Source organism: Thunnus thynnus, chromosome 18, assembly GCF_963924715.1.
Source record: "Thunnus thynnus chromosome 18, fThuThy2.1, whole genome shotgun sequence".
NCBI classification, from domain to species: domain Eukaryota; kingdom Metazoa; phylum Chordata; class Actinopteri; order Scombriformes; family Scombridae; genus Thunnus; species Thunnus thynnus.
In genome coordinates, this window is record NC_089534.1 from 8,527,004 (window position 1) to 8,553,223 (window position 26,220).

General features: G+C 40.6%; 1 protein-coding gene across 4 annotated transcripts in view; it reads right to left on the reverse strand.

The window, feature by feature from the left end:
- fam49a (family with sequence similarity 49 member A) overlaps window positions 1-23,401 on the reverse strand; it is a 35,697-nt gene extending 12,296 nt beyond the window's left edge. For 2 of the 4 annotated variants that reach the window (XM_067573418.1, XM_067573421.1), the window contains exons 1-3: window positions 23,258-23,397; window positions 13,417-13,488; window positions 714-769 (exon numbers count right to left, since the gene is read on the reverse strand). The gene's annotated coding sequence lies outside the window, so the exon portion shown is untranslated. Of the gene's footprint in view, window positions 1-713; window positions 770-13,416; window positions 13,489-23,257 lie in introns of all 4 variants that reach the window. The other 2 variants (XM_067573417.1, XM_067573420.1) reach the window with 2 other exon arrangements.
- Between the last annotated feature and the right edge of the window lie 2,819 nt (window positions 23,402-26,220).

Genomic DNA, 26,220 nt, shown 5'->3' on the forward strand with positions numbered 1-26,220 from the left:
CAGTATTTTAACATCTAATCTGAGTGTTATAAACCTACAAACCAACTATGTGGACAGAGAAGCATCAAAGTGTTTGAATACCAGAATTTCTGGATGAGGAACATTTTTCTTCGCAAAAGACAAACCCAAACCCAAAATTGTGTAACATTTAAGCAAAAACACATTTTGTTATCATTTCTGCAGTGAGAAAAGCAGCTCTAAACATGCACAAGCTAAACAACTGTTGTGCTCATGATATTCTTGTTTTCATTTACCAGTGTGACATGGTATTTGACATCTGCAGGCTTCAGCCCTTTTTTCACTGATACAAAAATGCTCATTTAAATCCTCAAGAAAAGCTTGTAAAGTCACAGAATTATGTTTAATCTTCTGTGGAAGCAGTGGAAGTTGTTGCAAACTTTTAACTGTATGATGTGTATATCTTTGGGTACCTTATGTGGGAAAGTTATGGAAGTTTTGGGAACCATAAAGAGACATTTAAGAGCCTTGAGGACGAGCAGTTCAACAGCCTCTGAGGGAGAAAGTTTTGCACTAACAAGTGCAGGCTAATCCCCGTTGTAATCATCTACATCGTAGCATTGTTGTTGGGCTGATGTGCTTACAGTGCAGTCTTACTGAAACATGAATGTACTAGCCCGAAAACATGTTCTGCTCTGTTCTGTGTGTGTGTGTGTGTGTGTGTGTGTGTGTGTGTGTGTGTTTGTTTTATGTACCTTCTCTGGTGGAGGACCTCGGGTTGCTGTCTATATCATCCGCTTTCTCTTTGTCTCTGAAAGAAGAGAGAAAAAAAATGTTAAAATCAATACGGATTGAATAGAGGTGATACGGGAAAGAAAAACAATCACACAGCATGTTTTAAAAATATGCATGTGTGTGTGTGTGTGTATTTCAGGGACACACACCAGACTTAAGACCAGTTCATTGAGGACGACTTGTGCAACTGAGGACAAAAACGGCGTCCCAAATTGGTAAAACACTGATTTTTGGGTCAGTGGTTCAGTTTAGGGTCTCCAGGAAGTTAATGTAAGTCTGTGTAAATACCCCCAAAAGTGAGTAAACCTGTGTGTGAGTGTGCGTGTGTTGCCGCATGCACACTCATCCCACACACATACACGGGATAGTCAGACAGGTACAGCATTTGTCCACATTAACCGACTTCCCCTTTTCTCCCGACACATACAAGCATTCAGATAACAAATACAACCCTCCCCCCCCTCCCCACATCACAGAGCACACCACTGAATTATTCAAAACTGAAACCTACACCCTTGTCTGTTATGTCCGAAATAAAGCTGATTAAGCTTCTGTCTGTCGCGTGTTCGCTCGAGTATTAAATATCCTGTGACAAGCGGCAGCTGCTAATGGTCACTGGGATGCAACGCGACTCCCTCCAGGGTCAGGACAGAAAATAGATAACTACTTGCCGTGGTCATATTCTGTAGGAGAAATGAGCATAATGAACATTCAATGTGACACTTATTACAATGTTCACCTTGGAAAAAACATCTCTTTATATGTAGCAGGCTCTCATTCCAGGTGCTAAAAGTCAAATTTAAAAATAAATATATATATATAAAAAGGATCATCTAAAACTCATCATTCATAACAGTTATACAGTAACCTTTACAAAATTACTTTCATTGATTTTGTGCTCTCGTTTTGTAATGGATACGTTTCCCTCCACAAAATAGCAGGTTACTTAAATATAAGGTCAAATTCTTCTGCTGCAAACACTCAATCATTCACTCTGTTCTCAATTAAAATAATAATCATTTGGAAAAGCTGTTCTCCCAGTGCTTAGAGTCCTGCCATCTAATCAGGAACTGATTTACCTCTGGGACATCAGCTAAGTCACATTACTGGTGTTAAAGTCAGTTTCTGGACAAAACTTTGGACCGGTGTCGTCCTAAAACAAGTTTAGAGTGTGTAAAAATATGAGAGTAGATGTATCTTCTTCAGTGTAGTTCTGAATTACAATAAAATAAGTGGCTAGAATGGGGTTTTTTTCATACTCTGTTGTGGATGGTTACCACATCTTACATGTACATGTTGTGTTGTGGCTTGACATGTTTTAGTTGTATGACCCCCGTATACACAAGACTCTAAGCTGGAGTAGCCTTTATATATTACACATGCATGGATACTACTACTTGTTTCAAAACCACACAAAGTTAATGACACAGTAACTTCCTGTTTGCATGATGAACTTTAGCAGCTTGAAAATAAAAACAGCGAAAAGTGTCTCACACACACACACACACACACACGTATTTACAGAACAAACTCACCCTTATCCACATGAAAGCAAAGTAGTGAATGTACCGGGCAGCAGGAAGCATACACCTTATTGTGTAAATATTCTCCCACACACACACACACACACACACACACACACACACACACACACACAAGCTAATGTTGCATTTAATGTAAACAAACAAACACACACACACACGTACTATGAGTAGTAGTGCAACAATCAGCTCTTAATGAACAGCTACTAAATGTCACTTATACAAACTATCTTTATTGAGACTGAAGATTAAGACACACTCTTCATCCCCATCTGTCACAGGAAGTAGTCTTCACTGGTCTGTGCTGACCCCCCCCCCCCCTCTCCCCGTCTCTCCATTTGGAGAACCTGAACAGCAACAGAGCGAGGGGGGAAAAAAAAAAAAAAAAGGTGGGATGCTGCAGATGGATGGATGGATGGATGGAAGGATGGAGGCCCCACAGGGACACTAGACACTCTCCTTAAAAGGGCATGATAGTGTGTGGCAGCTCCCTGTGGTCTGACACATGAGTGGACTTCACCTCTTCGCTATCACGCTATATCCATAGACACACACACACACACACACACACACACACTTCAGATGTCCCTTCTGGACCTCTTACACACACACACACACACTTGCCAAAACACCATGTGGACAGCACAGACTGAGCGCTGATGAGAGCAGACACTTCACCATCACACTCACTTCACTTGTTAAAACACTCAACTTCTCTCTTTCCTTGCACATCAGCTTCGTTATCTTCCCTTTTCTCCCCCCTCCCCTCCTCGATTTTCTTTTTTTTCCCTTTTCACTTCTTTCACTTCCTCTTTCTGACGAACGTGGCTGGATTTCCTTTGGTTTTCCAGCAGGCCAGACAGTCAAGTCATTTACAGGATGACACGGAATATGATTCATTCAATTAACCAGGGAGTCCATTTACAAACTCTGCCGGCAGATATGGTTCCAGATTAAACAAATAGCCGTTAGCTAGCCGAGCAGTCATCCACACAGCTCGTTATTTAGCCAGTAAGTTAGCCCGATGAGTGTAAACGAGCCATACATCGAGCCAGGCAGTAAGCAGATGAATCAGTCAGTTTAGTAGTCCGTCAGCTAGTAAATCTGTCAATCATCCCTGCAGGTGGTGGAGCCAGACAGAGAAGGGAGGCACGTGCAGACTCCAAGAAAATAAACATGTTTTTCAGGAAACATCAATCGAGAGCCAGGATGGAATTTTCCAGTGACACCACAGGAATAATACACATAATAATAATACAGGCCATTATGTACCGTGGTGAGCTATTAACCAGTATGATTGTGCTCTAAAAAGAAGAGAGCAGTAATGTATTTGAACATGAGAGTTCAAGAATATGACATCCTGACTTAAAGCATGTTATCTATTAACAAACAAGAAGTTTTCATCACCTCACAAATCGTATCTGTTGACGTCTCTTGACTCACCCTGAACTAAAATATCAAACAACATCAGTGTTTTTGAATCCTTTAGACATTTAGCTGCTGCTGTAATTGCAAATGACTTTAAGTGAGTAATAAGTTAGTGTCCTCTAACCACGACCGTACCTTGATATAGCTGCCGTGAGCACATATTGAAGGGAAAATTCATTCAGAAACCTGAAACACAAACATTTTAAAGTGCTGTAATTGATGTGGGGTTTTTGCAGAATCATCCGATATCGATGTTCTGTTTGGCCTTGAGGCTGCTTATCTCGCTCTATGTTGCAGCTTTGCTCATGAACACCATGACAGCTCGACTGTTTCTCTTTCTCCTGACAGATTTCACCTGTCCGGACTATAATTTGAGACACTATGACCTTCCATTACAAAGCTGTTTTAATAACTAGCCTGGACCAGTACAAACAGGAGTGATAAAGACAAATAAAAAATTTTAAAAAGCCATTCTGTTTAATCCTTTGACACTTAAGTTTAAACCCTCATGTGTCGATGAATTATGGTGACCGACTTAAGCTGTGGTGTTTTCCTTTATAAACACCCGCCCACACGGATATAAAACACTCACTCGCATGAAAACATTAACAGCCTCCTTTCATGCAACAACCACACATCCCGCCTGCAAGGCCTTGCCTAAAAGCTATCCGTTTCCATGGCGACTACAGAGACGTCCGTTAAAAACAGGGGAAGCACATGATAGAGTGGAACCCAAGAGAGGGACGCGAACATACACACTTTGTTCTTCAATAGTTTACTGTATAGAAAAAAAAGGGAAGGTGTGTGTGTGTGATAAAAAGCTGTTTCACTTCTGGTTGAAGAGGCTGCAAACCCTACTGGGTAGAGAGTGACAGACCGCGAGCGTGTGATGAAGACGAAGAGGAAACGCTTGAAATAATCCTAGGGGGGGAAAAAGGGGAGGAAAAAAAAATATTGCCAAGAGAAAGGAGGTGTGTATCCAAACAAATCATAAAGAAGGAGAGCATCATTTCAGTGTTGCTGAAGGGAACGAACTGTGACTAAAGAAAGTAGAGCGTAACTGACTGAACAACACTGAAGAATATGATCCACATATAAACAGAGAAACAACATCTTCCACTGTTGTTGCTGCTGCGGATGACGGGCTGAAAAAGGTACAGCTCTCTCTTTGAGGCGGATTAACGTGTATGACATGGAAACTTCACATTGACAGAGCGTAATGAATGTTCTACTCCAACAGTCTGTAGCCAAAGTTTACACAAGAGGACAAAAGACCTCATATTCCACAGTTCACCAGGTTAAATGGACCATAACGGCGAACATTCACGAGTCCCTCTTATCTGGCTCTCATATCAGCTGTTTTCACAGCGTGTTTACAAGCCCGTATCGGCCTCAAACCACTGAGTACTCAATAAATCAGTGAGCACATATTACAATCTAAAGTATATTTGTCCAACATCAGTTTGAAGTGTGGATTTCTTACCGACGAAGCCAAAAACTACAGCGTTTACACACATCTTACGCTCTCTTTTTGTGAGTGTTTTCTCAATTTAAATACTTTGGACTTCTTTCAACGTATCCTGCGAGCTGTAAGCTACGTACTCTATAAATGGCATCTGTTGCTGAGGCTGACATTTATTGTTGCCATTTGACCTGAACTGACTCACCTGTGCAGTCGCCTTTGTAGCTGTGATTTTTTTTTTAACAGTAGCCACCAGAATGACTGGTGAATGAGTCATCGACACAATGCAAAGTGACAAGCAGAAAAACCCTCAAATCACGCCGGCGTATGCCATCGCACAGGAAACTGCATTGGCAAACAGTGATTTCAGCTATGGCATTACTAACAGTGAGTTAAAGAGAGCTGACAGGAACTTAGCGAAGCCACAAACCAGCTTGAAAAATTACCCCAAACCTCTAACTAGGACAACAACAACGACAAAAAAACCCATTATAAGCCTGAACGAACTGGATTTTAAAGCAAGACTATTGAATTGTATGATAAGGTTTGTATCATACTGGATGTCCTCTCCACATATTTTCACTACAGCCATCAGTCTATGGATCTGGACAAGCTCAATGAATTAACATAACTTCCTGTGCGTTTTTGGCTTGCAGTGATGGGGAGAGTGATGAGCACACACACACACACACACACAGATACAAAGTCAGTCAAGGGAGAATTTGACAAGGCCGACTGACTGCAGGAGAGGAGACGACTAGCTCGGAGAAAAAAGTCAAGAGTCAAGGTCGTCATGCTGGACTGGGAATACAATGCTTCCTTGAAAAAGACGGTCGTATAAAAACAACAAGAGCTCTAAAAGTGTAGGGATGCATACTGTTTTAGTGCAAGTCTCTCCTCTCTCCGCTTAGTCAAAACATTTTCTTTTCCTGAAGGAGGAAATAGGCCATGACCCACGCATCCATTCCTGATGTTTTTTTTTCTCTGCTAGATTTAATTTCCACAATCAAAATGAGCCTTAATTCAAATTTAGCAAAGGCTACAAATATGATAAACATGCTTTAGAGCACAGGGTTGGAGGAAAAACATAACTTTGCAGCCCTGTATAGTTCAGTCGGTACATTATGGTGATAACATTATAGGAGCTATCATGGGTAAGGCTGTAATCAGACCGAATCAGGCGTTGTGGCGGACCTCCGCAGGGGTCTCTCTAGCTCGTTCTACCACCACTTTTCTCTCTCTCTCTCTCTAAATGAATCGGGAAGCCGTCAGCAAAGACTAACTTTGCTTTTAATGTTATCAAACGAAGAGAAATATCCTCCCATCTTCCTTGTAACGTCTTTGTTCTCCCTCATGGCAGTGTTGTACAGCTCTGATGTGATCGCCGGGTTGAATATCTCCAAAAGTTGATTCTGGTTCAACTTTCCCGCCACAGGCCGCTGCTGCAGCTCTGTGACCCCTACGCCCACAGCCTACATGCACCTCCTGTTCAAATGAATGGGAGGACTGGCGTTTACTTCATATTTACTTCACTCAGAGCTGCAGCTAAATTTTTGTAATGCAAGCACAACACTTCCTGTCGCTATTTCAAATCTAAAGCTTTCTACTGGTGAGCCACTGCTAACTACTTGTGGTGTACTTTTTTTTTCCAGAAACAGCCACAATAAGCCGATTAGATGAATACGTACACATGACAGGTTTGAGCAAACATCAAACATCGAACACCTCACCACTCCTGATGTACTAAAAACAATACGGAAACCTGGCATACTGGTGGTCATCATGGAAAACTAATATTTTGCCCCCAAAGTAAAGACATTTCTCAGTCAATCATTTAGTTTCAATAATAATCCAGTGTGTGGGCTTGTTTACGAAACAGGAATCACAAATTCAGGCGCATGAACGACTATTTAAAGAGCACAAATTTGTGTGCGACACCGGATTAATTCCAAAAGCATGAACTTCCAAAATATTTTACCCCTTGATGCTTGCCAGGCTCCATATAACACTGACACGGTTAGGTATTCAATTGTCACTAGTTCCATCCATAATAATGCACACACAGTACTCTATTGTGTTTTTGAAAAAGGAGTTCACAAAAGAGCATTCAAGTCACTCGAGTCATTTGAATCATTTAAAATATGTCACAATATGAGACATATCAACGGCCGACATAACACTTGTACCGTGGAACAGTTTTCGTTTGTTTAAAATGACCAAACTTTATGACTATTTAGAGGCAAATTCAGCTGTTGCTGCGCCGTTACATCCTCCATAAAACTGACAACAGCAGGCTCTGGCACAAACAGCGGTTAGCGTGACAGCTGTTATGTTCACAGACATCCAGGATTGAACCTGTAAATCAATTATTTACATGAATGAGCATCAACTCCGCCGCTCGAAAATGCGTATTTCTGACATGGCTCCCGGGTCACGCGAGGGGAGTTGGTGTGCAAATTTGTAAAGAGCAAAGAGTGAGCACACGTCCCAGGCGAGACCACCTTTTGGCTTGTGATTTCCAGTTAGGAGATAAATTGTGTGTGTGTGTGTGTATAGAGGAGTGCATGCGCCTTTGATGGCAAAAGCCTGTCTCCTATGTGGCATGAAAACCGAATGATGGAGTGAGCATGGAAGAGTGGGCGGTGGAGGGGGGGGGAGTTACATCTGGCTCAGTACGATCTGCCTTCTGCAGACACCCTCTAAGGGTTCAAACAAGGGTTAACTCTGAATGGAGGTTCAATGGGCTGGAAGACTGCAACCCTCCTGTGAGTAAATGACTGTGTGTGTGTGTGTGTGACAACTCTGGAGCATCTTCCCTCCATTCTGCATGGCAACAGCTGATGAATGGATGATGCATTTGTTACAGCCCAGTGAGCTCTGGGTTTGGAGATTTTTAGGGGGCGAGGGGGGGGTTGAAGACAAGAGGAATAGTGACATCAGTAACCATAAAGATTCACTCACTTCACAATGTTGCATGACAGCAACTCCCCACAACCTGTCTTCAATACTGTTCTAACACAAGACGCACGTAACCCACAAAAGAACAACAACAACAACACATGAATAACAGGAAAATGTCAGAATTCACACAACCGTGCGTAAAAGCTTTCATTCATCAAACCGATACTCAGTTGAAAAAGGAAACGTGTCTGTCTACATGCAACGAAAACCTCAACCCCAAGAACAGGCGCGGAAACGTCAGGGGAACTTTTTCTGTCATGCAAGTCGAGCTGCACAGCTTCATGCGTGCAACTGTATTCTTACATATATACATATACAGTTCCTCTACACTAAACATTTTCACTTTCTATATATTTCTAGAACGTCTCCTGTAGTTAAAACAATCAAGAAAATGCAGGTTTTTCACCCCTCAAACACTATTAATTAATAATTCCAATCACAATATCTAGAACTGTATAATCATCTTTATCCGTTCAGCCTTAACTGGGCAGTTATGAACTTACATAAGTGTTTCTACGTGCTAACGACGTAAGAGCACATTAAAAACAATCACAGATGTAACAGGAAATGCTGATGCTTTCTCTTTTAACACTGGAAACTCCAGGCCGGCTGAACCTGAATTGCAGTTTGTGGAATCTGGTTCCAGTTTGCTTCCTCTTACTCAGGCTGATTTGTGTTGTTCATGTTGAGAAACAAACAACTGCCAATAATAAATAAATACATTTAAAAAAAAAAAAAAGGGCTTGTGGTGCTGTTCAAATACAGTAAATCCCAGACGGAGGAAAATTACCTCCAGGCAAAATGCTTCTTCTACGTTTTGGCTGTCTGGGAGTTTATCTACCAGCCACTTTGGCAAATAATCAGATATAAAGATCTTGTCATGACGATGTATTTACAGTATCTTGTGAAAACATGGTAATTATGGAATGAAGCATAGACAGTATCCAGTTTATAAAAAGTTATTTTAACATGTCATGGTGAAGCCTGGATTTGAATTAACTGCTTGCCGCCATTTTGGAACCACAAAATGCAAATCTTGGGACAGGAAAAGGCTTCAGCGGTGTCACAGTTTTGAAAACAAGTAGCAACCGCCACAACCGACAGTGACAGGCCGAAACAGCTGTTAATCAAGAAAAGAAGCCTCTGTGTGTTAAATCTGCATTTTCTCCCTCCTATCTTTGTTAGGGGTGTAACGGTACACATGTTCGTCTTGAACTGTTCGCTACGGGGCGTTCTGCGCGGTACGCCCTATGACACCAAACAATCACAGATTAATAGCCTACAACAATCTAATTAGGCTACATCATGGCACGTGCAGAACATAAATACAAAAGTGGGAGTTCCCACAGAGCGCTCTGGCAGTCCATCAGTGTATGACTATTATCTCAAACATGCAAGTCAGATTAGCCTCCGCCCGAGAGGCCGCTATCTTCACTAGTGCAGATTCAGACAAGGCCAAAGTGACAGCGAACACCGCAGGAGTGTTTTATCCCTTTGCAGGTGCACAACCATAATTAAGAGTGTTCAAAGTGCTTACGATGACGTACTGACATACTGCATTTAGTTTCATTTATTGACTGTGGTGCAATATTTAAGCGCCTTCTGCTTTCATTTTTACAGCAGGAATTATCAGCTATGAGCTCAAATTCAGTGTTGATGTTTCCCCGCTGTGCCAAAAACACATTTAACTGTGACCCCTGAACCATGACCATTACATATGGTTATACCTAGATATGTCTATATATCTTTCCATGTTATTGCACATGTGAGTTTCTAATAATAATGTTTTGACACTCTAATAGTAAGACTGGATGGTTACGTTACAATGAAGCACATGGCCTGTTCTATGTTTAAATGTCTGTATACCGACCCAGTAGTTCTTATGTCTGTTAAGTCGACCTATTTCCGCTCAGAGGGACTTTGTGTAAACCGAAGGAAACCAAAATCAACACCAATGACCCAAAATAACTTCTGTTTGGGAATCTCTAGGAAAATGACTGGCAAGCACAAACGAATTGTTTAACTGGTGTGTCTCAAAGTGCCAGTTTTATACTTTTTTTTATATGAAATGCTTCTGTCTTTCCTGAGTTACTTGTTCTTCTTGTTGAGCATTCCCTTATAAAGTTGCCATCAAATCATGAAAGGTGTGACCTTTGGTACTGTTATCTATGTATACTCTCTACCTGCTCAGTGTTTAGTTTTATTGCTCTACTTCAGAAAGCGTTGTAACCTAAACTATTAATGGAAACTGCTACATACTAAGTAGATTAGTTGGTAGTAGTAGCAGCAAAACGTTCATAAAAACTAAAAACCCTAAAATCTTGGGTAACTCAAACTAAGGATGTGTAACAAATAAAAAAATATTAAGGCACTTTGGAGAGAAGTGGTCCTTAAGTGGCATATGGTCAAGCTCTTCTCAAGTTAAGCCCATTAACTGGAGCCCGTCAACAAACAAAAAAAAAAAAACACACCAGCCTGTCGCTTAAACAAAAAAACAACTCGATTGGCCTTTCTGCGTCCAATTTTAAAATCCCTCTGCTGTTTTGACTGGCCAGGAAAACAGGCCTTCAAAATTGGGTTAGGGGAGCTGCGTCTCCCTCAGGCTCCCTTCGCTGGAGCAAATGTGACAGCAGGGCGTGTTGGGGGGGTTGAGCTCAGCTTGAGGGGAGGTTGGCTGAGTTTTGCCCTAATATGGACACAAGCCGGGGGGGTGGTGGTGGGAGGGTAGGGAGGGGGTTGCTGTTAGAAGGAGAGGGTGGGCTGGGTGGAGAAGGGGAAACCTGCCCAGCACCACCACAATGGCAGCCTTGCTTCCCTCCGCTCTATCATTGACTCTTTATCCCTCGCTCTTTGCAGTCTACTTCACATACCAGCACATTGAACTGTTTTGGTCTACTGAGCGTGCTCTTTGAGGACTCCCAAGTCCCTCTTCCAAACGCTCCATACGCACTAAAAGGTCTCTTCAGTAGACTCGTACATCAAGCACAGCTTATTTCTGAATACTCACGTTGCTCTCTCAACTCACAAACCGTACATCACATATCACATAGCCACACACTTGAGTCAGTGACACCGAGGCGAAGCGCTGCGTCTCGTCCTCGTCAGCAGTACTCGGCTCTGTTCAGCTGCTGGCTCTGTGATCCCTCTCGTTCAGCCAGCTGGGCCTGCTGCCTAATTTTACACTTGCTCACTACAAACTCACCACTATCCCTCCTCCAGTGCACATCTGGTGTGTGGAGAGAGAGAGGGAGAGAGAGAGAGAGAGGGAGGCTGACAGTGGCAACAGAGACGAAAACTCACAGTGGTCATTTTTTTTTTTCTGTTTAGGGAGCTGAGGAGAAAGGGAGGGGAGGGGTGTCCATGGATGCAGTAAACATTTTCGGAGAGGCTTCTGTCAATGCTGAGAAAGAGAAATTGGTGGAGAGAGAGAGAGAGACTGCCAAGGCACATATGAGAGCATGAGGAGAACAATAGAAGGAGGAAAACAAATCAAGGCAAAAGGCGAGTAGGAAAGTAAAGGAGGGCGTTTTGGTATTTGGACAGGAGGAGGAGGCAAGAGTGGCTGTCTGGCTACTACCAGTCATTGCTGCGTAGAGTGGGACTCCAGGCGTAGAAATTCCTCCTACGTCTCTGCTCAATGCCACTTCTGTTCTGCCAAAGCCCTGCATGTCAACAGCACTGCAGATACAAAGGGAACCATGTCTGTGTGTGTGACTGAGGCTTGTGTGAAACTAGTGTTAGCGAGTGTGTATGTGAGAGCATCAAGCAAAATCTCAAACACTGCGGGCTCCTTCTCTGCTGGGTGGAGGCAACCAATATCATTTACTGAAGGCTACCAAGACCCTGGCAGCGAGCTTATCCTAACCACTATAACAGATGTGCTTCCACCAAAGCTAACTTAAAACCCTGAATCAACTCATTCTTACTTGACAGCTGATACTAATGTTTTGATGAGTATCTATTTAGTATGGGAAGGAAGTTAACTAGAGCTAGGCTATACATTGTCAAATATTGATAAAATGATAATGTGACAGGCTAAAGTCTAGTATTTGGTTATTATACTATTACTCAAAGCTCAAAACAGTCTATTTCTTGTCTTTAATACTGCAAATTAGTAAAGTGAAACAATTTTCTGAACTTAATAGCTTCTTCTATGAATCCATCAACCTGCATTCTCATCATACTCACGATTAATGTTGTTGTTTCTCAAAATTTCTGAGTAAACCCCTAATATTGCTTTAAATTACCAATATTTAACCCTTTACTGTTAATCTCTCCGCACACTGATCTACAGGATACAAAATGCTGCAATGTGTTGACAGTATCTCTAGTAATTTCTGCAAAAACAGACGCAGAGAGTGGGGCACAGGGGTGTTCCTTAAGAAAACAAACCTATTTATGGCTTTTTTTCTTTATGGCTCTAATGTGACAGATCACTGCTAATCACTTCAGAATGGTCCGAGGTGATACTTGACCTTTACAGACCATACAGGCCTTTGGTCTCTGTCATCAGACTGTTGTTTCAACCAAGGCCAGGATCAAGTGCACTTGCACAGTCAGTCATGCAACATATCTAGGTCAATGGGTTTTTTTTTCTGTCCGTGTACGCTGCTTTCACTTTGTTACCTTCGTTTTTGCATCTGCAGGCTGTAGATCTTGTATCCCTTCCTGGTGAGTGAGAGACTAGCTCAACAAAAACTCACAAAAACACACGAGCCTGTGCAAAGCACAACCAGAACACAATGTCAGAGAAAAGGAACTCTGACTGCTGATAGTGATAAGAAATGCTTTGTATGTCAAATATGTCAAGCTTTGCCAAACTGTGATGTGACTGGCCAGCCTCAGGAGGCACTGACCACTTTTACACACACACACACACACACACACACACACACACACAGACGACAAGGCTGCATGTATGCAACTAAAAAGAAACTTGTTTTTCTTGCAACACCCTGCGGACCTCCAAGTACTTACATAATCATATTATCACGATTTATAATCTGCATTCATTATCACAATCCCACAATCAGGATCAGAGTTTAAGCCATTATTCCACAGCCCTCTCCCTCTCTGTCTTTCTCCCTCACACACAGACTTTAAATCAATTTCGACACAGTCGGTGCCCTGCTATGACCAAGCTGCTTTTGTTTTGGTTCACCAACGTTCACCGGTGACGACTGTCTTCTTAAACATCCTAATATTTCTGCTCTCACAGACCGTTAGCTTGTCTTGAACAATAAACAGCTGTAAATCCCTGGATTCCTGCACCTGCTGAGATCAGTGAATGTGCTGCTGAATTGCAAGAAGCCTGTCAGGAAAAGGCCGAGATCCTTCTGCCAGCTGTGGAAAGTAAAAAAAACAAACAGGTGGCACAGTTAGTGTGCTATTATCTATTAAGACTTCTGTATCACCTTCAGCTAGTGGTGCACTCTGTGATGCATATTGATGTATATATATATCTATATCATAAGCCTTCACTACATTCAAACTAAATGTGCTTTCAGCAGCATCATACCAGCAAAAGAGAAGTGTCTAGCAGGTAAATTTAATTTCACAAAGCAGAGAGAGAGATTCAGAAGTGTAAACAATCTTTGTCGTTTGTTAAATTGCAATCAACCCTGTAAAACTGAACACGATAACATAATAACAATTGCTGATTTGCAGTGTCTGTGCAGCATAAATACGATCCGTCAGGAACACAACACAAAAAACATATGACGAATACTGAAAATATGTGGTTAATCCAGTCAGGGTAACTCTCTTTTATCTTGGTAGTTTCATTACTTCCAAACTACTTTTGTACTGTAACACATTTTCCAAGGCTGTCCAATTTTCCAATGGCCTAGAAAGTATGATGCTTTAGGCATTTGTGCATAAATAAACTGCCAAAGCAAAGAAACCTGTTGTTGAGAGTAGTTTGCACAAAAATCGATAGGACAGATGGTGTGCATTTTAAATAACCCCGTCATACCACCACTCATGTTTCAAAAACAACAGACTACTTATCTGACACGATGCAGCATGAGATCTTACCAGGTTAAATAAGGCCAATGAGGGGAAAAAAAAGGGAAAACAGAGACAAAAAACCTTATTCCTTAAAGATTTCTGTGCATTAATACATGTGGGACATGTGGTTTGAAAGTTGAAGGTTTTGAATACCCTGACTTAACCAAAAAAATGTAATTTCCTATAATAAAACAACTTAAGTGACTCCAGTGGGGAGACTCTGTTGTTACATGAGCAAACAACATTACGACAAACCAAAGACAAACACAGTAGCAGTAATATTGAGAAACAGAGAGTAAAAAACAGAACAGAATTGACAAAGAGGTCGACTGATCAATTGGTTTGAGCGATTAGTCTGCGCCGTCAGGACATTTTACAACCTATCGGAATCAGCCGAACCGGTCACGCAGGAACGTACGTAACTGTTTTGCACGGGGGCTCCGTACACAAAGTCGAGGTAATCATGGTTTTCTCTGCCATTATAAGACTCAGGCACAGTGCTCGAGTGTTTTTTCCAGTGCATAAGCCGAATGAAAAGAAAGTAATACTATGCTGAGAGTCTCCACCGCGTTTTGCTGTCATTTACGGTCGCGCTGCTTCTCTGTCCTCTCCTCTGCTCTCTGTGTTCGACACACACACGCAGTAGAGAGGCCGACGGACACAATGAAGTGAAGATAACTCGAGTTGACAACTACGCTCGTTACTGTAAGTGCAGTAAAACCTTTGCAAGTAAAAGGCCGATGAGAACTTTATCGTACCACCTGTTCAACAAGCATAAACATGTAGAAAAGTGATATTTTCAACTGCTTTTTTCCCACAGTCTCAGGGTGTGTTTTACACAACCATGGCCCGCTTGTTGTTAAGCTATTAGCGAAATGTTATGAAAAAGCTCAAACAAAAAGCTGTCTGTATGTAGTCTAACTGTTTATCTTTGCCACGAACCTTTAAATGTGGCAAACTCTTTAAATGGGCTGAGACGAACCAGCCCCTCCTTTCTACCAGCAGTACCTGCAGGCAGTGAATCACATCAGCAGCACAGGGAGACTGATGTCTTTGTTGTTCATTCTTTCTAAAACTTCAGTATTTTGATGTCAGAAATATTATTTATTTTACTGACATTTTAGATTTGTTTCAAGTGAGATATTGAGTTTATAAAGTAACTTTGCTGTTGTAAACGTTACTGTTGCTCCTCTAGAAACAGTATTTACTTGTATTTAAAATATAAATCAATTCAGTGTTTCCTCTGTTTTCATTTAGCAGTGGTGCATCACCACTACTGCAAACATATGTATGAGCAAAGTGTAGTCAAGATGCTTTAGAAGTAATGATTATATAATAATTAAAAGGATTTTTAACATTAAAACCTCAACTTTAAATTGAATTATTGCCCAAAGCACCACAGCTGTATTCAAATTACAGAGGAAAACACTGCAATTCGAATCCTGTTCTGAATTTATTCTTTGGGTAACAGTATTGATAAAGAACCGGGCCGAGAAGGGTGTGGACAAGATAAAGATAAAATCCTAACATACCATCCCTACAGCTGGTTAGTGGATTCGCCCTGACTTTGGGAGGATGAGCACGTTTTAGGTATTTATTATTTTGACTTAGATATTCAGTTCAACAGTCATCCAGTTTCTAATAAATAATAAATTCAGTCATAAATTGTTCATTTCCGACAGGGCGGGTGACATCAGCCGAGTAATCAGTTATCAGCTTTTTCCTGCTTTCGTTATTATATCGGCCTTTAAAAATCCCCTATCGGTCGACCTCCACCCTGCACAATAGCAGCCGGCCCAGCAAACTGAAAACTGCACAGCAAAGAGACTCACAGAGAGCTGTTGTCTCACTGACAGGATGTGAGTATAAAAAGTGAAACGTGAGCGGGAAGTGTGCGGGGTCATAAGGCAGCGCAGTTCGACACACACTCGTTCCCACAGACAGGCAGACAGACAGATAAAAAGCCAGTCAGTCAGGTAGTTTGGGGTAAAACAGGAACTTTGAGCAGTCGGTTTGATTCACATGGTGTTCTGCTGTGCCATGGTCGACTATACACAAATAACTCATTTCCTCAGAGGGGAATAAAAACAGGAGGGGATTGAGGACGGCCAACTGTGAATAAAAATATGGGAGGATTGTGAGCGAGGAACATTATTCCTGGTGGACGTTGAACACTGGTGGCTGAAGTGTTCAAACATTTTAAGCTTTTAAGAGTTAAGCTGTTCCAACAGCTGAGATTTATTAATCCTGTTTTGCCAAATTGTGATACTGAAAGGCTCCTTGTGTCAGCGGGTGCACAAACAGCTAGTTTATAAAGTGATAAATGATCATTCTGATTCATAGGCCGTTTTCACAGCAGACATTTTGACTTGAGGTGTTACTAATAACTGGTTTCAGTCAAGTGTCCCAGTAAGTCATGACAGTGTGCCAGCGAACACAATAACAGGACCTAGAAACCTCAGTAATTAAATGGAATTCAGACATTGTTAAATTTTATTATTTACACCTGTGCTTGTCAAATTGTCTTCTGTGAAAAAGTGATAGTGATAGTGATAACCAGTCTTAACCAGTCTTAACACCCATGCAGGTGTTTTCACTTGTGGTGCCTGATTAGATACCTTCTGGAGGTGCATTTGTTTCCCTTCATCTCAACCAGGAAGGAAGAGAGACACACATTTGGAGAGCTGAAACAGTTAGTCCATTACTTGATAAGTGGATTGACAGAAAATTAATCGATTATCAACATAGATGTGTCATTTTTCAAGCAAAAATGCCAAACATAGTTGTTCAGATGTGAGGATTTGCTGCTTTTCTCTGTCATATGTGTTTTTGGACTGTTGCTCTGTCAAAATATGCAATGACGGGCTTTTTTTTTGGACATTTCATAGACTAAACTATTAATCAAGATAACAATCAAGAGAATAATAAGGCAGATAATGAAAGTAATTGTTAGTTGCAGCTACAAATTTTGCTTCTAGAGTTCAATCTGATTAATTTTGACATGTCCTTCACAATGTGAAAGACAGGGTGGGGACTGATATGTCACTCAGGAAGTATCGACTGTTTACGCCCCTGTTCATATGACTGCATGCTAGATGAACGGAAACAGAAGAGATGCTGAATCAGAAAACCAAACAGTGCACCTGTGTGACTGTGCAAGGCCTTTAGAGAATAACTTTACACAACTTTATGCATCTTGTGTCAATAGTGAAATGAAATGACTTAATATTGTTTTTGCAACATGTTACACAACCTGAAATGGAAATAAAAATTCTATGACTTCAATTTTCAGTCTTTCTCAAGAATTTATGTCACTAGTCTGTATCCTCACGTCTCCTTCACTTTATTTCTTGCTCACTTTTTTCAGAATTAAAGTCACACACGTACAAAAGTCTGTTAGTTGAGCATCTGAGGCTCTCGAGCCTGTGAGAAGTCTGTTGGGTTTTCTGTTCCAGCCCAGATGGCAGTATTGGCTTGTGTCAGCGGTGGCTGGTGGTCCACTGTAAACTAGATGATTAGTCGTCGATAACAGGAGGAAAGCCGAGCACTCGGAGCCAGGAGCTGAGCAACCGAGGGATTCAATGTCTTAGCCAGTTTGTTCAGACTGAAGGAAATAATGACTTCGACAAGTGTAATTAGTGTTCGGCTTTCCCTGAAAAGGACACGTAAATAAATATGATGTGTACTCAGCAGCTCTCAGTCAGGTATATTTACAGACATCAGACATGTGCTCAGTAACTTCTGTCGTTCTTCAATCTGAAATCAATTGACCTGCTTTTGAATTCATTCCCTTCCCCGAAGCACATTTTTAAGTTGTTTTAGGAAACTGAATACTTGATTGATCTACCTAAACCGCTATCTCAGTCTGAAAGACTGTGTAAGAGTTTGAATTGAAGAAGAGATTAAATGACATGTCATTAATTTACCAGACAGTATGTCTTAAAACAATCCCTCTTAAGACGCTGCGACAAACGATTATTCTCATTACAATTAACTCGCTGATCTTTTCTTGATTTGGTCTATAAATGTCAGAAAATAGTGAAAAATGTCCATCACAAGTTCCTGAAGGCCGAGACGATGTTGTCAAATTCCTTGTTTTGTCAAACCAACAGTCCAAAACCTCAAGATATTCACTTAACTGTCACATAAGACAAGGAGAAGGTGCAAGTCCTCACAATCCAGATGCTGGAACTAGGAAATATTTGGCATTTTTGTTTGAAAAATTACTTGAATGACTAATCGATTATCAAAATAGACTGAAAATAAACTGGTTAACTGGCTAATCACTGCTAAATTCAGTTTCACCTTAAATACACCATTATGTCATTTAATTTCAGTCATCTCCTGTTTTGTTCCAGGATCAAACAGGTGCCATAACTGCTGTGGGTTAAAAGTAACTCATAATTAGATACTGTAATAACTGACCGTATTAATTACTTTCTATTTGTTCGGTGAAACTTAAAGGAGGAACTTTACAGTCAGCACATGAATTGCAGATGAGCTAATACTGCTAGCTCCATCTAAGGAGGCATTACAACAGCTACTGGATCATCTGCAAAACTTCTGTCAGACCTGGGACAGTTAATCTGGAAAAGACTAGAATTATGGTCTTCAAGAAACCCAAAAAGGTTGTTACTGGGCTAAACTGACATAAAACACACACACAGCTAAATGCATTTGGGACTAAAAACGACCTCTGCAGGAAATTTCAATCCAGCCATTAATGATCTCAGACTGAGACGAGGGAAGAAGAGCTTTTTATGCTATAAAAAAAGTCTTCAAACATAGATATAGCTGTTAGAATCTGGTTCAAAATATTCAAATTTATAATCTAACCAAGTTTTACTGCATGGTAGAGAAGTGTGGAGTTCAGTAATAAATCAGGACAACACCCAGTCGAAACCCTGCACATTGAGATTTGCAAGAGGAGCATTTTCAGAGTCCACATGAACACCGCCAAACAGTGGATGCGGAAATAGGCCACTTTTTCTTCTTAATTAGGACACAAAAAAAGAGCAAATCAAATTCTACACTACAGCACCTAAAAGCAAGTGACCCCGACTCCTACAGTTACAAAGCTCTCCACTGCCAAGAGGAGAACACAGAGAGGAGTCCCCCCCTTCAGCCAGCTGGCCCTGAGACTCACCTCCTCCAACAGCACAAGGCCTCAGGACAGCCCTCACACAATCTGTCCCAACCAAAATTACATTAACTATTGGACATCTACCACAAAAAAAACTCAAAGCAAACTTCAATGGCATTTGGCTCTGAGCAGACAGTACACGGTAGCAGACTTATCTGACCACCGTGACTGATCAGAAACTGAGAAAGACATTAACTATGTTCAGACTCAGTGATCACAGCTTGGCCAAAGAGACTGTCTGACACAGGCGGACCTGGCTGCCTCGACAAGACAGGCTGTGTCAGCTCTGTCTACACAGAGAGAGAGAGAGGTGGAGACGCAGCAATATTTCTCTGACCAGACTAAAATGCAATGTCTACTTGGAGAAAATAGTGTCAGCGTCATAGAAACAGCGAGATACGTGAGACAAACAGCACAGCATGACGGCCGTAGTTAAGTCTCCTCACAACTCCTTTTGATTTACTTCTCAACTTCATGTGTTTTTACATTTGATACTTGAGATTCTGTATTAATATATCATTGTTAATTGTTTCTTTATTGATCCTAGAAACATTAATTCATTTGATATACAGTAGACCAATGATACACACACATACAGAGTGGTCTAAGGACTGATTGGAAAGTTAATCAAATCAATCAAACAATCTTTCACACACACAAAACATTTACTGTTTTCTGCCATTTTCTTGTTCTGTTTATTTATTTATTTCATTTTATCTAATGAATTGTATTTTTCTTCCATCTCATTATTGAATTGTATAATCCTAGACACTTTGGCAATATTGTTCACCTGACATTCGTGCCAATAAAGCATATTGACTTGATTAATGTGATCCAACGTGCCAGAGACACTGTGGCAGTGCTGCAGGCTAACCTCAGCTGGCATCGACAGTGTATTAGCGATATAAGAGGGCTTCACACTGCTTGTTCAGCTAAAACCTCAATCAGATATTAGGCTTGGCACTGGTGCAGTGTGCACTGCTGGAAGGAAATCCTTTGGGATTTCTCATTTAGTGTCACAAAGCAACTTGTGATTCATTGCTGGACTCTACCAAACAAAAAATCGCTGCTGCAAGCAGTTTCATTTGGAGTTTGAGAGCAGCTAAACTGCAAATATCACATTACCTCTATCCGGCCTCGTGAGAGTTTGAAGCAGCACATTTCAGTAGCTAGATGCCTTTTTGTAATCATACTGTACTGACTGTAATGGCTGTAGTCGTCCTATTTCACACATCAGTAGTCGGGATCAATGCCAGCTTGCCAGTTGTGTTTTAGGTGGATATTTCTTTGATCATAATCACCCAAAGGTGAAGTATTACACAGGCTGCTGAGTAATTTTGGTTTAATTTTGACATGATTACATATTTTCATCTGGTTTTTAGTGATTGTGGGGGTTGCAGAGGTTAAACTTTATTACTGGCTACCTTATCATGATATAAATAATATGCTAAACACTTTCCACATACTTTTCTAAGGTCAGTATTCATGCATTTCTTTCTTATCAGATTTTCTTCAGAAGTCGTGGCAGTGCTCTTGTTGTGGCAGCCTAGCCGTAGTAAAAAAGTACTAAAAGAACACACTGCGATGCAACAAAAGGCTTCCCCCTGTACTTGCTTCAGGCAACCTGTAATGCAACAGCAGGTTAAAAACCACAATGTGCAAAAATGCCACTGCTCCAACAGGGTGTGAGATGCCATATCCTGTTTTTCTGTCACAAACTCAAACCCTGCGCTGTGAGAAAACTAAACTATGAGATTTCAAACTGCAATCTAACAGCCACGGTTCTTTCAGGATGGTAGAGCAGCGTTTCAGTCACACACACACACACTCACTCAGAAACGTGCTGCATTCAGACGCTGCCAAAATACATTTGTAAAGTCTGACACGTCTTTTGGTGTTTTCGCTGTTTCACATCGCATCAGCACGGGATCTGAACCCTTTACATGGTTCACAAGGGCGACACAAAACCCAACAGTAACAGATTAGTCCGTTTACATTAGCTGCACACTCGTAACAAAAGGATACGATTATCAGGTGGATATTGTAGGTATTGCCAATGCCAGGGTGCTCAGACACAGGGCCGATCACTGGGATGTTCCCTCAGCAACCTTCAACTTCAATATTCTTTTACATTCATAGAAATATTCCAGGGTTATACTACAACATAGAGGTCTTACTATTACAACAGCTAAGCCACAGATATTTTAAAGCAAAAGCGTGATACCTCTTTAGAGTGAAACAGAACAAGACTTGGGTTAACACATTGAAAACCAAATGCCACATCATATGCAATTCTTTTTACATCTTGCCACTTGTAGTAATGACTTGGCATGTTCTTTTGCGGTATGTATAAAGCCCTGCATGTCCCCTCTTGCCCCCGCTGCTGTAAAAGTGAATAGTGAAGCACACAGCTAGGCTAAGCCATGCAAAAAACATGCAAAGCATTTCAACTTCTTCCAAGAGAGATCGGGTTCATCCACAACAGCCATTGTCCAGTATGTTTAAGTCACAGAATTCAACCAGCATTCCAGAAATGCTCCAATTACAGCCTGAAATACCAGCTGGAACAAAACACATATGCACACGCACACACATGCAGACACACACACACCCTGTTGCTGTGAAGTGCAGCTGTTGCTGTATGTCCTCTCAAACAAAAGAGCGCCATTTCAGTCAACTGAGAACCACGATATAGCACATTCCTCCCACAACTTACAGAAATGTGCGTCTCAGGCTGGTTTCAAATGTAAGCCATGAGCCTGCATCAAATGTGTGGCTCACTTAGAGTCCTAACACTTACTTTAAGGACCCTTAAAGTAGTTGAATGGTTCACTTAACTGCACAAGACTCACAGACTGCATGTCGAGACAGCCTTTTTTTTTTTTTTTTTTTTAAACATGACTCATTTCATAACTTTGCCCCCCAACAACAACATAAACCTCAACATTACAAAGCCTCGAAGTATTGGTGTGGTTTGGATTAGTTTTATTCTGTCATAAAACAATCTCCACATAACACACCAGTCCAAACATTCACCTAAAAAACAAATAAACACAAAGATTAAATCAAACACAGAAAAAAATCACACAAATACAGTGTTTAAGTATAAAAATGATGGATGATATAGGAAAATAGAAAATATAACAGGTTAAAATAACTCCCCGCTGTGCCTCTGCTATATTTCTGACATAAGTGAAAGTTGTGACATATTGAACTGAATGACTCATAGATGAAATGAAGTTTATGTACTCCAAAAATATCCCATGGGGACAAAATAGAGTCAAGTCGGTCATGCAACTCATGTCAAAAGGAGGAGGAAGAAGAAACAGCTGCATTTACAACACAAGTCTGAGACCCTAAAACATTTAACTGAGCTAGGACAGTTTACAAGCTGAGAAATCCACACATTAAAGCAAAAGTATTAAAATATCTTACTATACTTTGTGCAAATTATCTGCCTGTATATGTACAGTACATTGTTGTCAGTTGGGAGTGGACTCTTAAATAGTTTTTTTTTTTTTTTTTAACAAACTGGGGCCGAAAGCAATACTGATATCGTTCAGTAAGGTGACAACGACAAAACTCAACTGAAATGTGGCTGCACCTCAGCTAGTACTTGTAAAGCTAAGTTTGCTGGCTAAACAATCCGCCTGTTAGCCAGCAAAGCAAACTCTGGAAATGTTACCACATCAATAGAAAAGTCTGGTAGCCTAAAAGGGGCACAAAAGGGTGTTAAAAAAGCGATATAACGCCACCACATAACTCATTTCAGCGCTCGAAAGCGGCTAATATAAGCTAGCAGGTTAGCGCTTCCTTCTCCCGGCATCTCTTCCCATGTGAACTCGTTTTGACAGTCACTGATTTGACGGGGATACACAATTTGGCACGACACCAGGCGAAGTAAGCGCAACTTTGCGTCCACAAAACAGGAATAAAAGTTGGTTAAAATCAAAAACTCACCGGTATGTCTCCTTGGGTTGTACTTTTAGTAGGTAATAACCGAAGTGTTGGTCCGAGCAGTACTTTCACCGACCTTGGCAGCAACAGAACACAACAACACTCTCAGCACGGTACCCCTCCCTCTGCCACCAGAAGAAGCAAGAAAAGGGAACTCAAAGTATCAAGCCCCGCCCACTCACGTTTTTAATTGGTCAATATTAGGGACAGTGCGAAATAAGCCAATTAAATTCACCATTGTTTTATTTCTCTGTCCAATAGTAATGCCGCAAATTATTTCTTCTCAGCAGTGCCTGCCAGAGATTTTCTGCCTATAAGTTGAAGCTGAAAATGAATTTTGTGATGAAAATACGATGAGTCAGTGAAGCTTAATCTTTTATATTTCTCCAGTGCTCATTTAATATAGTTAATCCTTTCATTTAGAATTAAAATACTCATGCTTTAGGTCAGTGGTTCTCAACTTTTATGGTTTATGACCCTATAAAATAAAGCAAAGTCTACTTGGGACCCTTCCTCACACTTTGTATTGTAATGAAAGATGACTTATTTTGTTCTATTTTAATAACTTAGAAGCAAATGAAGCAAAAATTAGAGGATAGCTTGAAAAGAAAAACAATTTTGTTTGTCAGAAATCTTTTTTTGTTTTATGCAGATTCTATTTTTATAAAATCTTATGGATTTTGAAGCTATTATATCTAATTTAAAAAAAATTAGGAAACTTATTTGAGGGAAAAAGGAGCAGATTAATTGATAATGCAAACAATTCTAATTGCAGCCCTGAATAAGGGTAATCTGTCAGGATTCAGATAACCAATTGGACTTTATCAAACTTCCTGCTTGTAACGGCATGTTTAGCCAGATCTAAGATTGATGGATGAAGTCAAAGGCATGTTGGAACATTAGTGGCTCTATAGAATAGGGGCTTGCATACTTGGCCCTGCAATGCAAAGCAACAAGGAAACACACACACACACACACACACACACAGACGCATACACAGCTTCTAAAAATGTCAAGGCTTTACAATCAAAACAGTCCTTTCAGTGCAAGGCCACATGTAGCTCGCTCATGCTATTCCTGTGTGCTGCCATACCAGGTTGCCACGATGCACGCCTGTGAGTCTTGAGTCTGTGGGAAAGGTTGGAAGCTCATTGTTGTCAGCATTGTGGTCAGAGGTATGTACAGGGTAAACACACCTCCAGAGGACTATAAGGGCCAGCCAGGTCAGATGTTGGGGGTCAGAGTACACCCACGTCTTCCACTACCACAACCGCTGGTTGTCATAGAGTTGAGTTTCCTTTGCAGTAAGCTTACACACACCCACGCAGATCAAGAGACAGTCAGCATTTGTGTTTGTGATTCTATACTGCAATTATACTACATTACATAATTACCTATTGATGTGTTATATCACAATATACCATGATTGTAATTGTATAACTCACATGTGGGTTATGCAGTTATGAAACTATGCCTGCTCCTTCATTACCTGAAGATCTCAAGGAAGAAAACATTGCATAGTTATAGCCTTAGGAGATTACTTTACTTAAGGATTGCAATTTAAAAGTTGAACACCAAGATTTATAGGATACAGCAGACATTTTCACTGTCTATCCAGAAACCTAAATGCATATATTTTACTGAAGGCGTTGGTCCAGCTGTTTATTCTTTGACATTCAATAGGACTGCTTTGGAAAAAGACTCCTGAAGTGTCCTTGTGCTGCACATCGACCTGTTTGCTGCAGGGCAGCTGCTCTACACTGACCCTGACCTCTGACCTGGCTGCTGCCACTCTGAAAAGGTGAAAAATGCATATTTTCCCTTTGGGTATTGGCCTTTTAGTTAGTCACAAACAGCCCTACTGATTGTCCAATTGTATAAAATTGTCCAAAAGTGACACCTGGTGGTGATTACTTGTAGTGTTGTCAAAATTGTTGCAGCAAAATGATCCTCATTAGACCAGCCACTAGAGAAATCTTTGCTGTACTGACATTGTAAAATAACAACGATAAAACCGATTAGATGAGACTTAACATGATCGCTCTGGGAAGCTGGAAGCCAATTAGGCTGTCACTTGTCACTGTCGCTGCATTAAGTGGTATTAGAACAGATCATATTCTCTAATAATACACTCTAAGTATACTACTACTACAAAAGTTTTCTACAAGAGCCTCTAGTTTATCACAATGTGATGGGCAGTGCAATAATGTTTAATCCTCTCAGCATGATAGAGGAATTAAGTTTTTATGTCACCCTTAAAACTAGAGTCAACGGCTCCACAACTGGCCAGTTTTTGACTGTCCAGGTAATGTTGTTTATAGCGAGACAAACTATGACTTTATAATGACTGTGAAGTAAAATGTTGGAGAAGTATAACACCTGAGTGGAAAGAATAAGCTTAATAACTGATACTAATACAGTATATACTCTTAAAGTCATCCTTTTATGACAAAACTTTAAAGTTAGAAAACTTATTTGGCAACATTACATATACATATGTTGTATTTGAACTTTGAAGCTACTATATATGATATATGATGCTTGTATTGGGTAAAATATTTTCCATCAAATGAAAATAGACAGATGTTTTGTATATAATTTCATATCATTACCCCTTGAATATCTCAATTTGAAACTAAATTTCTGTAGGTTTGATCAGTGCCTGTCTGTATAACCTCTGTAATGATTGACCCAGTGGCTGAGTGCAGAGCTTTGGTTTTTTTTTACAAAATGACATATTGAACTGCTACATCAGAAAATTAAAGTACATTATATGAATGTATGTAATATTATATGTGATAATGAATAATTAAATCATTAACAGATTTGAAACAAAACTATAAGCAGCCAGTGATGAGTAAAACCAAAATGACCTTCATCCTCCACTGCTACAGAAATTCTGAATGATTTTCTTTTTGTCTCTACAACCTTTTTTTTGTTTATGCATACACTGAGTGAAACACTGC